The sequence below is a fragment of the Cherax quadricarinatus genome, chromosome 21 (assembly GCF_038502225.1).
Source record: "Cherax quadricarinatus isolate ZL_2023a chromosome 21, ASM3850222v1, whole genome shotgun sequence".
Classification (NCBI taxonomy): Eukaryota; Metazoa; Arthropoda; class Malacostraca; order Decapoda; family Parastacidae; genus Cherax; species Cherax quadricarinatus.
This window is the reverse complement of record NC_091312.1, coordinates 8,425,606-8,442,232: the sequence shown is the minus strand read 5'-3', so window position 1 is coordinate 8,442,232 and position 16,627 is coordinate 8,425,606.

Here is a 16,627-nt window from a genome sequence, read left to right as displayed (position 1 = left end):
AAATGACATCAGGAAGGGTAGGAGACAGGAGCTGCTGGATAAGTACAGGTCAGCCATAGAAGTTGTCAGGCCTAAGGGAGGGGTCCCAGTCATATGTTGCATCTTGCCTAGAAGGGAAGTAGGCAATAAATGGATGTCTAGGGCAATTGGTATAAATTGCTGGAAGGAACTTGCAATCACATTCATTGATAACTGGGACAAATTCAATGGCAAACGTGATATGTATGCAAGGAATGGGGTTCATCTCTCTGGGGTTAGAGTGGTTGCATTAGCCAGTTGGATTGAGGGGGTTATTGATGACTTTTCTAGGAATTTAAACTGGTAGATTATAGAGGTAAGGGTGTTTGTGGGAAACAATCAGGCTGTAGCATTAGGGTTGAAAACAGCAGATATTACCAGGATACCCCAGGGATATTTTTAAAAGACTATATTCAAAATAAAGTTGCTAGTAAAGGCAAAGCAATTCTTCAACAAAGAGAGATAGTAGAGGGCAACGAGTGACTAGCTCCCTTAAGGGTCACTATACAAATAACAGGAGTCTAAGAAATAAGATAGATCTACCTACCTACCTGGAGTCTACCTGAAAGTTACTCCGGGGATCAACGCCCCCGAGGCCCGGTCCACGACCAGGCCTCCCGGTGGATCAGGGCCTGATCAATCAGGCTGTTACTGCTGGCCGCACACAGCCCAACATACGAACCAAAGCCCGGCTGATCCTGCACTGACTTTAGGTATCTGTCCAGCTCTCTCTTGAAGGCAGCCAGGGGTTTATTAGTAATTCCCCTTATGCTTGGTGGGAGGCTGTTGAGCAGTCTTGGGCCCCGGACACTTACACTGTTTTCTCTTAGTGTACCAATGGCGCCCCTACTTTTAACTGGAGGTATTTTGTATCGCCTGCCCAGTCTTTTACTTTCGTAGGGAGTGATTTCTGTGTGCAGATTCGGAACCATTCCTTCTTGGATTTTCCAAGTGTAGATTATAATATATATATATCTCTCTCCAGCGTTCCAACGAGTACAAGTCAAGTGCTTCCAAGCGTTCCCAGTAGTTAAGGTGCTTGACAGAACTTATACGTGCAGTAAAGGTTCCTGTACACTCTCAAGAGCTGCAATTTCACCTGCTTTGAATGGAGATGTTAGTGTACAGCAGTATTCCAGCCTAGAGAGAACAATTGATTTGAAAAGGATCATCATTGGCTTCACATCTCACGTTTGAGGTGAACTAAGATTACTTTCAAGTGCATGTAATATAGATATTACTGCTAAAACAGAGACCTGGTTCAACTTGAAAGATACAGAAATGCCTTCTGAATGCAACATTCAGGGTTATAAACTATTCCGCATTGATAAGGTCAACAGGAAGGGTGGTGGAGTGGCGATGTATGTCAGAGATAATTTAAATTGTTGTGTTAGACATGATATAAGATTAGAAACATTGAACACAGAATCTGTTTCGCTACAGTTTCTCGAAGGTCGCGAAAAATTAATTTTGGGTGTGATTTATAGGCCCCTAAACTTTGATAGGGAGTGCGGTAGGCTGCTATGGGAAGAATTTATAAGGTGTCTAGATATAAAAATGATGTGTTAATCGGAGATTTTAACTTTGGACAAATTGATTGGAACAATGTGACAGAAAATCTTGAGTTTAATGACTTTCTTGATGTAGTTCAAGAATACTTTTTAAAACTGTTTGTAACACAACCAACTAGAGGAAATAATCTGCTTGACTTAGTTCTTGCCAACAAAGAATCACTAATTAATAATCCTGAGGTTAGTGATGAGCTTGGGGAAAGTGATCACAAATCACTTAGTTTCAATATATCATGGAACTACCCAGATAACCACAATCAAGTCCCTGTCCCAGATTTCCATTTGGCCGACTTCATGGGTATGAGAAATTACCTGGGTGGGCTAAATTGGGATGACCTTACTATATTTCAGGTAGGTAGAGTTGGTTGCCAATAAGATGTATTTCAGAGCATACTACTGGCTGTCCCGAGTAGGAAAATTAAATCTAACAAAAATGATCCCAAGTGGATAAACAATAGATTAAAACATCTCATTGATCGAAAGAGAAGCATAAATAGGCGTATCAAAAGAGGGGAAGGGCATTTAAGAAATCAGTATATTCAATTAAAGAGAAAAATAAAAAAAAAGGAATAAGAAAAGCAAAAAGAGATTATGAGGCTAAAGTCGCAAGGGATTCGAACACTAACCCAAAAGGGTTCTTTCAGATATACAGAAGTAAGATTAGGGACAAGATAGGCCCACTTAATTAAGAGTAACTCAGGTCAGATCACTGACAGTGATAAGGAAATGTGTGAACTTTTGAATACCTACTTCCGCTCAGTTTTCACTCAGGAAGATATTAGCGAAATTCCAGAAATAATAAATTATGTAGAACAGAACGATACTAAACTATGCACGATTAGGTTGACTAGTGACATGGTCTTCAGACAAATAGAGAAACTGAAACCTAACAAATACCCAGGCCCTGATAAACTGTTTGCAAGGGTTTTAAAGGAATGTAAAGAGGAACTTAGCATACCTTTGGCTAATCTTTTCATTATATCACTACAAACTGGCATAGTGCCAGACAAGTGGAAAATGGCAAATGTAATACATATTTACAAGGCAGGTGACAGGTCCTTAGCTTCGAAATATAGACCAATAAGCCTTACCTGCATAGTTGGTAAATTTATGGAATCAATAATTGCCAAAGCAATTCGTAGCTATCATGAAAGGTATAAATTGATGAATGAATCTCAGCACGGTTTTACAAAGGGGTGTTCCTGTCTTACGAATTTTCTAACTTACTTCACTAAGGTGTTTGAGGAGGTTGTGTATATGGACTTCAGTAAGGCTTTCGATAGAGTTCCACATCAGAGACTGTTGAGAAATTAAGGCACATGGAATAGGAGAAATTTTTTCCTGGGTTGAGGCATGGTTGACAAATAGGTAGCAGAGAGTTTGCATAAATGGGGAGAAATCAGAATGGGGGCACGTCACAAGTGGTGTTCCCCAGGGGTCAGTGTTGGGGCTCTTGTTGTTCACAATCTATATAAACGACATAGATGAGGGAATAAATAACGACATAAGCAAATTTGCTGATGACACCAAAATAGAGCACTCCAGGATGATTTGAATATACTGATGCAGTGGTCGGAGAAGTGGCAGATGCAGTTTAATACAGACAAAGGCAAAGTTCTAAACGTTGGACAGGAAAATAACCATGCCACATATAAACTAAATAATGTAGATCTTAATATTACGGACTGGAAAAAGGATTTTGGAGTTCTGGTTAGCAGTAATCTGAAACCATGACAACAGTGCATAAGTGTTCACAATAAAGCAAATTAGAATCCTTAGCTTTATATTAAGAAGCATAAATAATAGAAGCCCTCAGGTTGTTCTTCAACTCTACATATACTTGGTTAAGTCTCATTTAGAACATGCTGCACAGTTTTGGTCACCGTATTAGAGAATGGATATAAATCAGTGGTTCCCAAACTGGGAGTAAATTACCCCCTGGGGGTAATTTAACCATTTTTGGGGGGTAATGGAGGGGTGACAGAAAAAAAGTTATGGATTCTGAAAATCAAGAAAACAATGCGGTACCCGGTATGAGGATTATTGTTAACTTTGTCTTAGTATATAAAGTTGTAAAGTAAACCTATTATAAGTAAGTAATAAAGTTAAACCAAATAACAATAAACATCAAAAACTAATATACAGTATTAGAAAAGAAGAAATATATAGCTAAGTGTGTGAAAACCCAAAAGTATTTTGACAAGTATGCTTCAGGACAAAAGTCACTCAGTAGCTCAGATCGACCTGTCCATCACACTGTGACTGCATTTCTGGGGAAACTGAGACTCTGGATTCGGCGCTTGGAGAAAGGAGTGATCGCCCAGTTTCCCACCCTAGACCAGTTTGTTGAGGAGAATAGTCATGATACTGGATCACTTCTACAGACCATCAACAAAGAAATGAGCGACCATTTGAAGGGGTTTGAAACAAGCATGCATCACTACTTTCCAGAGAGTGACCAAGAAACAGCCACTCTTCAGTGGATCATTCATCCCTTCTCTGTACCTGATGATGCCATTCATGATGATGATTTCCCTGCAAAGGAGGAGTGGATCACAATGCGAGCCAATGAAGCCTTGAAAATCGAATTCCAAAACCAAAATGCAGATTCCTTTTGGATTTCACGACTACCTGACTCGCCAACTCTGTCCAAGAGAGCCTTGAAGTTGTTGGTATCATTCTCAACAACGTATCTGTGCGAGAAGGGCTTCTCAACTGTGCTGGGTATGAAAACAAAAAAGAGGACTCGCTTGAATGTTGCAAACGATGCCAGGCTGGCACGAAGCCAAGAATTCCTAAACTAGCTTCAAGTATGCAACTCCATCCATCCCACCGATGTTCTTGACATCTTTGGTAATAGTCATTAGAGATGCACAATGTTCAAGTACAATAAATAAAAGAAAATATCTCAAGTGTTTTAATTTAGCCATATATATCAATAATAACAACATTTTGTGAAAGGGGTAACATGCTTTATGTGGCATGTTAAATTGGGTAACAAGCTGAAAAAGTTTGGGAACCACTGATATAAATGCACTGGAAAACGTACAAAGGAGGATGATAAAGTTGATCCCATGTATCAGAAATCTTCCCTATAGGGATAGACTGAGGGCCCTGAATCTACACTCTTTAGAGAGGCGTAGAATTAAGGGGTATATGATTGAGGTGTATAAATTTATAACAGAAATTATTAAAGAGGATGTAAATAGCGTGCTAAAAATATCTAACATAGACAGGACTCGCAGCAATGGTTTTAAATGGGAAAAATTCAGGTTCAGGAAGGATATAGGAAAGCACTGGTTTGGTAATAGAGTTGTGGATGAGTGGAACAAATTCCTGAGTACCTCCATAGAAATAGGTTGGATAAATACATGAGTGGGTGTGGGTGGGTGTGAGTTGACCTGACTAGCTTGTGCTACTGTGTTGGATGTCGTGCTCCTTCCTTAAGTGACGTGTCTGACCTGACTAGGTCAAGGCATTGGCTTAAGCCAGTGGGAGAATTGGACCTGCCTTGCATAGGCCAGTAGGCCTGCTGCAGTGCTCCTTATTTCTTACGTTCTTATAATTATTTCAAAGTAAATAAGTTAACTGCAAAATCATCATTGTTGAATTCAGGTTTTAACTGCTTAATATGTAAACTTTCTAAAATTAATAACTTCAAATTGTTTATGTGCCTTAGCTATAATTTTAAAGCCATCTAAACTCTGTGCATGATCATAATATTCAGAATGAATTATAACAGCTGAGGTGGTTTGGCCAGAGAAATAAGGTTCCTATATGATAGTCCCCTAAGTTTACAAACTCTAGTCTTAAAATTGTGAAAAAATACTTCTTACAGATCTTAACAGTACAATTATAAGTGAAGTGAAACATTACATTTGGGTACAGATGTGCTGCAATAGGATCCTTAAACCATAAATGGTTATTTTTATAACAGCTTGGTTAAAAAGTATATTTAAATTTTATTCGTGGGTAACTGGTTTGAAGTATTTATTTTCAGCATTGTTTCCTAATATTATCAACTGAGATGTTCATAAAATGGAAGACTTAGCATAATACCGATTCTATGTTTACTGGTTTTCTATCATATAGTTACCCATATTTGCATCGTTGAAATCCGCTTCGAGTGGTGAATCAGTCATTCTGAGGAAAAGTTCTTCTTTGATCATTTTTATGTTACCATCATGGACGTTTAGAAATCTAATAACTGGCCTCCAAATACTTTTCTCGTCTGAAGGAGAAAGTCGATTCATTTCCATTGCATTCTTCAGGTTAAGGTACCTGAGCCTTGCATCTTTCCAAGTTACCACGATATTAATTTCCAGATCGATGAATCTTTTCACGTCATTGATGCTGAGAAACCGTAGGATCTGGACAAGTGATTCTAATTCCAGAGCGTTGTTGCTATTTAAATTATCTGGAGGACTCACCGACCGATAACTGTTGGGCAGTTTAACCAGAGAACAGTCTTCTTCGTCAGAGAAATCAGAACAGTTGTCTACAGCATTACACCTCTGTTCCTTGGGAATACAATCACCATTAGTACAAGTAAATTCAGAATTATTACAGGCAGAGAGAGACAGCAAAATCATCTTATTTTCACGGTAATCACAAAGCTCTGCACCAATTGTCCAATTGTATTTACCCAATGGATATGATTTTACAGATGGTAATGACACAGTTGCCAAACGTTCATTCGTTATGATATTTTTTAATACCCAAATTCTCGGCTTAGACATGTATATCATAAATCCATAATATCCGTGAAAATATGGCTTACCATTGACGTGGCCAAGAATTTCGTAAAAGGTTTCCCTTTCCCGTTTTAGACATAAACCTCTCAACCGAAGAGTGCGGTTTAAGTTCTTGATGCATGGTACGCAGGTCTCGTAGTCTAATGAACACTTTTCATCATACAGAAGTCCATTATCTCGGCTCATGTAGGCACAATTCTCAGTCGTGTTTCCGTTCGGCTGTCTGTATTCAAAATGTACCTCTTTAACTGTTTCATTGTTAGAAATCTTCCGCCATACTCCTTCCTCGCCTTCATCTGTTAATCCGACCCAGAGGATAAGACCTGATGTGCACACGTCTGTAAACAGTAAAGACTTGTTGAACAGTTGTGTGTTTTCATCACGTGATGATGGACCAAACATGTCACTGCCGAGTCGCTGACACAGAATAAGAGATTCTTTGTGATTTCGATTCTCAGGGAAGATGACAAAGTCATTTGTTTTTTGGCACAATATGGAGAGCTTTTCATGCGAGACATTTGCACCAAATACTTCAACTTCATCCGTGTCTGAGGAGAAAACATTCCCACTCTCAAGCTTTATGCACTTTGCTATCTCCTCTACCTCAGTCTGATTCAAACTCCTGTTCCAGATGTTGACCTGAGCGATATGGCCACGGAATACCTGATCTTTCTCAAAGCCACCTCCTAACGTGTCTTGGTCTTGACCCAGGATAAGGGTAGAATTGAGGGGAAGCAATACTTCATCTGTTCTCAGTGGCCCTTGTATGAACTCAGCGCCATCAACGAAGGCTCGGTAATGTCCCAAAGTGAAGATGTGACAATAATGACTCCACTGATGAAGCAACAATTCTGTCTTGAAGTCCGGAAACCCTTGTTGGACAAAGCCATTGTAAGAGATACTGATCCTCTCGCCTATTCGATCTGAAGAAAATATTGAAAATTTATTACATTTCATTGAATTGCATCTTTATATAGACTTTTATTTATAATTTATAAACTTGGGGTACCAGGGGTTAATGAAAATGTGGAGCCTTTAATTCAGCTGTGTGTAGAAAGTGATTTGGTAATTAATACATATTTTATGAAAATGAGGATAAATAAATATACAATTTATGATACAGCACGTAATAAAAGAAGTTAGATTATGTATTGGTGGATAAAAGGTTGATGGGCAGGCTTCAGGATGTGTATGTTTATAGAGGGGCAACTAATATATCGGATCATTATTTAGTTGTAGCTACAGTTAGGGTAAGAGGTAGATGGGACAAAAGGAAAATGGCAACAACAAGTAAGACAGAGGTGAAAGTGTATAAACTACGGGAGAAGGAAGTTAGGGTGAGATACAAGCAACTATTGGCAGAAAGGTGGGCTAGTGCAAGTATGAGTACTAGGGGGGTTGAAGAGGGTTGGAATAGTTTTAAAAATGCAGTATTAGAAAGTGGGGCAGAAGTTTGTGGTTATAGGAGGGTGGGTGCAGGATGAAAGAGAAGTGATTGGTGAAATGATGAAATAAAGGGTGTGATAAAAGAGAAAAAGGTAGCTTATGAGAAGTTTTTACAAATCAGAAGTGTTATAAGAAGAGCAGAGCATATGGACAGTAAAAGAAAAGTGAAGAGATTGGTGAGAGAGTGCAAAAATAGAGCAGATGATAGAGTGGGAGAAGCACTGTCAAGAAATTTTAATGAAAATAAGAGAAATTTTTGGAGATAAACAAGTTAAGAAAGTCTAGGGAACGAATGGAATTGTCAGTTAAAAACGGAGTAGGGGAATTAGTAGATGGGGAGCGGGAGGTATTGGGTAGATGGCGGGAATATTTTGAGGAACTTTTAATGTCGACAAAGAAAGGGAGGCGGTAATTTCATGCACTGGCCAGGGAGGTATACCATCTTTTAGGAGTGAAGAAGAGCAGGATGTGAGTGTGGGGGAGGTGCGTGAGGCATTACGTAGAATGAAAGAGGGTAAAGCAGCTGGAACTGATGGGATCATGACAGAAATGTTAAAAGCAGGGGGGGGGATATATGTTGGAGTGGTTGGTGTTTTTGTTTAATAAATGTATGAAAGAGGGGAAGGTACCTAGGGACTGGCACAGAGCATATATAGTTCCTTTATATAAAGGGAAGGGGGACAAGGGATTGTAAAAATTATAGAGGAATAAGTTTACAGGAAAGGTGTACAGTAGGGTTATTATTGAAAAAAATAGAGGTAAGACAGAATGTAAGATTGCGGATGAGCTAGGGGGTTTCAGAGTGGGTAGGGAATGTGTAGATCAAGTGTTTACATTGAAGCAGATATGTGAACAGTATTTAGATAAAGGTAGGGAAGTTTTTATTGCATATATGGATTTAGAAAAGGCATATGATAGAGTGGATAAGGGAGCAATGTGGCAGATGTTGCAAGTATATGAAATAGGTAGTAAGTTTTTATGAGGATATTGAGGCTCAAGTTAGGGTGTGTAGAAGAGAGGGAGACTACTTCCCTGTAAAAGTAGGGCTTAGACAGGGATGTGTAATGTCTCCATGGTTGTTTAATATATTTATGGATGGGGTTGTAAAATAAGTAAATGCTAGGGTGTTCGTGAGAGGGGTGGGATTAAATAATGGGGAATCAAATACAAAATGGGAATTGACACAGTTACTTTTTGCTGATGATACTGTGCATATGGGAGATCCTAAAGAAAAGTTGCAAAGGTTAGTCGGCGAGTTTGGAAGAGTGTGTATAGGTAGAAAGTTGAAAGTAAACATAGAAAAGAGTAAGGTGATGAGGGTATCAAATGATTTAGATAAAGAAAAATTGGATATCAAACTGGAGAGGAGTATGGAAGAAGTGAATGTTTACAGACATTTGGAAGCTGACGTGTCAGCGGATGGATTTATGAAGGATGAGGTTAACCATATAATTGATGAAGGAAAAAAGGCGAGTGGTGCATTGAGGTATATGTGGAGACAAAAAACGTTATCTATGAAGGCAAATGGAATGTATGAAAGTATAGTGGTACCAACACTTTTACATGGGTGTGAAGCATGGGTTGAAAATGCTGCAGCGAGGAGGCTGTTGGAGGCAGTGGAGATGTCCTGTCTATGGGCGGTGTGCGGTGTAAATATTATGCAGAGAATTCGGAGTGTGGAAATTAGGAGAAGGTGTGGAGTTAATAAAAGTATTAGTCAGAGAACTGAAGAGGAGCTGTTGAGGTGGTTTGGTCATTTAGAGAGAATGGATCAAAGTAGAATGACATGGAGAGAGAAGAAATCTGTAGGGGAAGGAAGGCAGGTAAGGGTCGTCCTCGTAAAGGTTGGGGGGAGGGGGGTAAAGGAGGTTTTGTGGGCGAGGGTCTTGGACTTCCAGCAAGCGTGCCTGAGCATGTTAGATAGGAGTGAATGGAGGCGAATGGTATTAGAGACCTGATTACCTGTTCGAGTGTGTTCAGGGTAATATTTAGTGAAGGGATTCAGGGAAGCCTGTTATTTTTATAAAGCCGGACTTGAGTACTGGAAATGGGAAGTACAATGCCTGCACTTTAAAGAAGGGGTTTGGGATATTGGCAATTCGAGGAATATGTTATATATCTTTATACGTAAGTAGATATATAACGTCGGAATCGAAACGCTACCGGATTCCAGGATAATGAGTATGGAAAGAATGTGATAATGGAGGGACAGCATAACCTCGGGGCTGTTAGGGTACAAAGTTTAGTATGATTAATCATCCCCCAAGGGATAGAGAGGCTTATTTCCGTGATGGGAGGGGCAATATATGGTTTCAGGTGTCTGGGCACGACTTAATAATAATTGGGTGGGGTCTCCGAGTATCGTTTTTTATGGATAATGAGTATGGAAAGAATGTGATAATGGGGGACAGCATAACCTCGGGCTGTCAGGGAACAAGTTTAATATGTTTAATCATCCCCCAAGGGGATAGAGAGGCTTATTCCTGTGTATTACTAAGCAGAAAAGAGAGAGATATGATCACTTCTGACTCCCTAACTCCGCCGGGATAAATGCTTGGAAATGACTGTGATAGATGGGAGGACAGTACATGGATTCAGGTGTCTGGCTACGACTTAATATATCTCCGAGGGAGTGCCCGGCGAGGGAGAGTATATTGCCCTCCGCTCTGCAACTCAGTGAAGGTTGTTTCTGGCTACATCGGGAGATATTTCTCTTCCGCTCGTATCGTTTTTTATTCTTGCAACTGCTAGTTCTTTCCAACACTACCGGGTTCAAAGATAAAAGAGTATGGGAAAGAATGTGATAATGGGAAAAATTGGGTGTGATCCCCTAGTGAGTGTTGCCAGCCAGCCTGTGACTCAGCGGTACATCGGCATATTATCTGCCCGCACGCATGAGTTCTCTTCAGTATGCATCGTTTATTCTCGCGAGGACTAGTTCTTTCCAGGTGGGGAGGCTTAAGCAGTGAGAGAAAATGTTTGTATATATAGATAATTGCCCATAATTCTCATCTGGGTAACCCTTTTGCAGCCCTTGACCTCCCATCCATCCGAGCAACAGTGAAAGAGCTCTTCTGGGTGAATTGGCATATATTATCCGCTTGAACGATCTCAGGTGGGGAGAGGCTTAAGTGGTGTGATATTGGTTATATATTTGTTCAGACTAGAGAGGATAGTACTATATAGTTATATATAAATGAAAATAAAAATAAAAATAAAAATTTGCTAACATTTTTTATTGATTTACATAAAAGTTTTTAGTGGTTAGACTGAATGACTGCGCGCCTCCTGTTCACCTTCTGCCAGGTTAATGATCTCCTTTTCAAAAATGATCTTCCCTTCGACTAAGGGCTGTTCCTTGATAGGAGCGACACCTTCCACCTTCACTCCCACAACAGCTGTTTCCTCTTCCCCCTCCTCCAGAGCGTCATCAAGGTCTGCTTCAAGGTCACCAGATTGTCCATCCGCAGCCCAGGGCAGCAGGTGTCTGCTTATTTTGTTACTAAGCAGATGAGTGACTTATATAAACAGTTCTGAATCTCAATGATTGTTAATTGACATAATTACCAGACTGCTCGCGAACACTGACTAGGTTAGTGACATATAATTGCCCATAAGTGCCACCCATGAGATAGTACAAAGAAGTGTCCTTTGCTTCAGCTGCCTGCCCCCCCCCTTCCCATGAACAAGGCGGTCTCCCACCTCGAGCACACTTGTGAGTACTGAGAATAGCTCAGTTTTCACGAAAGATTAGTATTATATATATACTTAATAAATAAAAATAAAAATTCAAAGTTTATGTTAGTATTTTTATTGAATTACATAGGCATAGGGCAAAAAGCTGAGCAAATTTTAGTGGTTAGACTGACTGGCTGCGCTCCTGGTCACCTCCCAGTTGCCGAGTGTTGCTGCCCACCTGAATGTTAGTGAAGGTTCTTCCGTGTACATTGGCATATTAGAGGTAATACAAGTGGTGACATTCTACCTAGAATTAATTGCAACATCTCAAACATTGTGGTAGACACTCGGGTGTGTGTATCAAAATGATACACACACATAATTGGTAAGGTCCTCCATATAGGGTAAGTAGTGTGGTGAAGGTAAGTCCCTACAGGTACAACAAGATGAATCAAGATAAGTGAGGTGTGACGTCACTGACCATCAAGTAAACACAGGTGGGCGTGACGTCATGGGTGTCCTCGTACGTGTCACTACCCTAACTGTTGCGTCACGTTTTGTACATCCCCAGCCTCTACGGATAAACACAAATGGTAGACGCTTTCACTCAAATGGTATAATAACCAAGGGTAACTCATTTTTTAATGCTGGCAAACGCCTACTCGTGTCAAATGGTGAGCATACAATTGGTAGACACTTTCAGTCAATAGTAAGCATAGACAATCAATGATAGACAATTTTTTTTCTCTATTTCAATAACCAATTTTTTCTTGAGTCACAATTTCAATTATACACACAAATTCATTCATAACTTTTCACTCATAACCCACAACAACATTTTGCTAATTCATCAAAAATATTTTTCATTCATAACTTTTCACATTACCAAATCTTTATTCAACAAATTTTCACTTCTATATTTTCTCTAAAATATTCACTATACCTTTATTTTCAGTAAAATACCAAATAATTGCACTAAAACTCTAATAAAATTCTCTCCATACCCCATCTCCTTGAATCCACATAGAGAGATTATTATTAATATAATCACGGGGAGCTCTGTACTCATAATATAATCATGGGGAGCTCTGTACTCATAATCACGGGGAGCTCTGTACTCATAATATAATCACGGGGAGCTCTGTACTCATAATATAATCACGGGGAGCTCTGTACTCATAATTTAATCATGGGGAGCTCTGTACTCATAATCACGGGGAGCTCTGTACTCATAATATAATCACGAGGAGCTCTGTACTCATAACCAAGAACTTTTCTCAATACCTTTTAAGAAACTCCAACAACACACTACAAGTCTTAACTTTCACAATTATTTCTCATTTCACAGCGCCACGTTGTACAAGTCCCCCAACATCTCACAACATCCCAACAAGTCTCACAACTTTCACTTGTCTCATCCATCCACTTACATTTGTTTTTCACTCACAACCCACAAAGACACAACACCCACAACATTTTACATACTTTTCTCATTATCTGTTAAGAACCTCCAACAGGATACAATTTCTCCATTGTTTAGATAATAGAACAAAAAAAAATTCACACACGGTACATTCCCTACCTGAGACTCGAGATGATACCAGTTACAATTTACATTGCTTGGTGAGGTCACGGGACAGATGGTGTCAAGCAAGAAAGTGCGAGGTCACCTCACCTAACCACAATTATCTCAACCCACATTACCCACAATACTTGACTCAAATGGTATAACAATTTTTCTCGTTTTCGGGTAATAGAACAAAAATATAATACCCCCAATTTTTCTCGTTTTCATTACTAAATAAAAACGATTTGTTTACTCATAATGTTCACTATTTTTCTCGTTTTCAACAATAAATGAAAAGATATAACCAATGCGCTCTCTGAGGGTTGCCTATGGTACATTCCCGATAAAACTGACACAAAAGCCCACATTACTTTGCTGAGCGAATTTGAATTACATTCTCGAGACTTAATGAGCATAACTCATCCCAGGGAGAGCCCTGAGACCGCTAACAGCCATCACATCTCCTCACAACACTAAATCATGCTCACCAACTCCATATCATATTTACCAACATCTAAGAACGCTTAAGACAGATTACTAAGATCATTATAATAACTTTAATCACTTAGAACAAGCCCACTAAATCATGATCACTTATGTCATGACAACCATAATCTAAGACACTGATAATCACAATCACCAACTCCATATTATATTTACCATTATCTAAGAACTCTTAGGACAAGGCACTAAGATCACTAAAAAACACACATTTTTATACACATACCCTCAAATCACTTTATCTAAGATCACCAAATACTAAACTCATTAAAAATCTAACATCATTATTAATAAGATCACTTTTTCACAAAAATCACGTTCACCAACTCCATATCAATGATTACTATTTATCTAAGAACATTTAGGACAAAGCACTAAGATCACTAAAACAACACACATTTTTAAACATTCCCTCAAATCACTATAACCAAGATCACTATTACTACGATCACAGATCACTTTCATTTTTATAAACATTTCAAAATCATCACTCTAACAATTTTTCTGCCGATAAATCTTCAATCTCATTACCTTACCTGCAGGAACTCACAACACCATCTATTAAAGTAGATTTTGTGATAACATTTGGGTTGAGATAATTGTGGTTAGGTGAGGTGACCTCGCACTTTCTTCCTTGACACCATCTGTCCCGTGACCTCACCAAGCAATGTAAATTGTAACTGGTATCATCTCGAGTCTCAGGTAGGGAATGTACCGTGTGTGAATTTTTTTTTGTTCTATTATCTAAACAATGGAGAAATTGTATCCTGTTGGAGGTTCTTAACAGATAATGAGAAAAGTATGTAAAATGTTGTGGGTGTTGTGTCTTTGTGGGTTGTGAGTGAAAAACAAATGTAAGTGGATGGATGAGACAAGTGAAAGTTGTGAGACTTGTTGGGATGTTGTGAGATGTTGGGGGACTTGTACAACGTGGTGCTGTGAAATGAGAAATAATTGTGAAAGTTAAGACTTGTAGTGTGTTGTTGGAGTTTCTTAAAAGGTATTGAGAAAAGTTCTTGGTTATGAGTACAGAGCTCCTCGTGATTGTATTATGAGTACAGAGCTCCCCGTGATTATGAGTACAGAGCTCCCCATGATTAAATTATGAGTACAGAGCTCCCCGTGATTATATTATGAGTACAGAGCTCCCCGTGATTATGAGTACAGAGCTCCCCATGATTAAATTATGAGTACAGAGCTCCCCATGATTATATTATGAGTACAGAGCTCCCCGTGATTACATTATGAGTACAGAGCTCCCCGTGATTATGAGTACAGAGCTCCCCGTGATTATATTATGAGTACAGAGCTCCCCGTGATTATATTATGAGTACAGAGCTCCCCGTGATTATATTATGAGTGCAGAGCTCCCCGTGATTATATTATGAGGACAGAGCTCCCCGTGATTATGAGTACAGAGCTCCCTGTGATTATATTACGAGTACAGAGCTCCCAGTGATTATGAGTACAGAGCTCCCCGTGATTATGAGTACAGAGCTCCCCGTGATTATATTATGAGTACAGAGCTCCCTGTGATTATATTATGAGTACACAGCTCCCCGTGATTATATTATGAGTACAGAGCTCCCCGTGATTATATTATGAGTACAGAGCTCCCCGTGATTATGAGTACAGAGCTCCCCGTGATTATATTATGAGTACAGAGCTCCCCGTGATTATATTATGAGTACAGAGCTCCCCGTGATTATGAGTACAGAGCTCCCCGTGATTATGAGTACAGAGCTCCCCGTGATTATATTATGAGTACAGAGCTCCCTGTGATTATATTATGAGTACAGAGCTCCCCGTGATTATATTATGAGTACAGAGCTCCCCGTGATTATATTATGAGTACAGAGCTCCCCGTGATTATGAGTACAGAGCTCCCCGTGATTATATTATGAGTACAGAGCTCCCCGTGATTATATTATGAGTACAGAGCTCCCCGTGATTATATTATGAGTACAAAGCTCCCAGTGATTATATTATGAGTACAGAGCTCCCCGTGATTATATTATGAATACAGAGCTCCCCGTGATTATGAGTACAGAGCTCCCCATGATTATATTATGAGTACAGAGCTCCCCGTGATTATATTATGAGTACAGAGCTCCCCGTGATTATGAGTACAGAGCTCCCCGTGATTATGAGTACAGAGCTCCCCATGATTAAATTATGAGTACAGAGCTCCCCGTGATTATATTATGAGTACAGAGCTCCCCGTGATTATATTATGAGTACAGAGCTCCCCGTGATTATGAGTACAGAGCTCCCCATGATTATATTATGAGTACAGAGCTCCCCGTGATTATATTATGAGTACAGAGCTCCCCGTGATTATATTATGAGTACAGAGCTCCCCGTGATTATATTATGAGTACAGAGCTCCCCGTGATTATGAGTACAGAGCTCCCCATGATTATATTATGAGTACAGAGCTCCCCGTGATTATATTATGAGTACAGAGCTCCCCGTGATTATATTATGAGTACAGAGCTCCCCGTGATTATGAGTACAGAGCTCCCTGTGATTATATTACGAGTACAGAGCTCCCCCTGATTATGAGTACAGAGCTCCCCGTGATTATGAGTACAGAGCTCCCCGTGATTATATTATGAGTACAGAGCTCCCTGTGATTATATTATGAGTACAGAGCTCCCCGTGATTATATTATGAGTACAGAGCTCCCCGTGATTATATTATGAGTACAGAGCTCCCCGTGATTATGAGTACAGAGCTCCCCGTGATTATATTATGAGTACAGAGCTCCCCGTGATTATATTATGAGTACAGAGCTCCCCGTGATTATATTATGAGTACAAAGCTCCCAGTGATTATATTATGAGTACAGAGCTCCCCGTGATTATATTATGAATACAGAGCTCCCCGTGATTATGAGTACAGAGCTCTCCATGATTATATTATGAGTACAGAGCTCCCCGTGATTATATTATGAGTACAGAGCTCCCCGTGATTATGAGTACAGAGCTCCCCGTGATTATGAGTACAGAGCTCCCCATGATTAAATTATGAGTACAGAGCTCCCCGTGATTATATTATGAGTACAGAGCTCCCCGTGATTATATTATGAG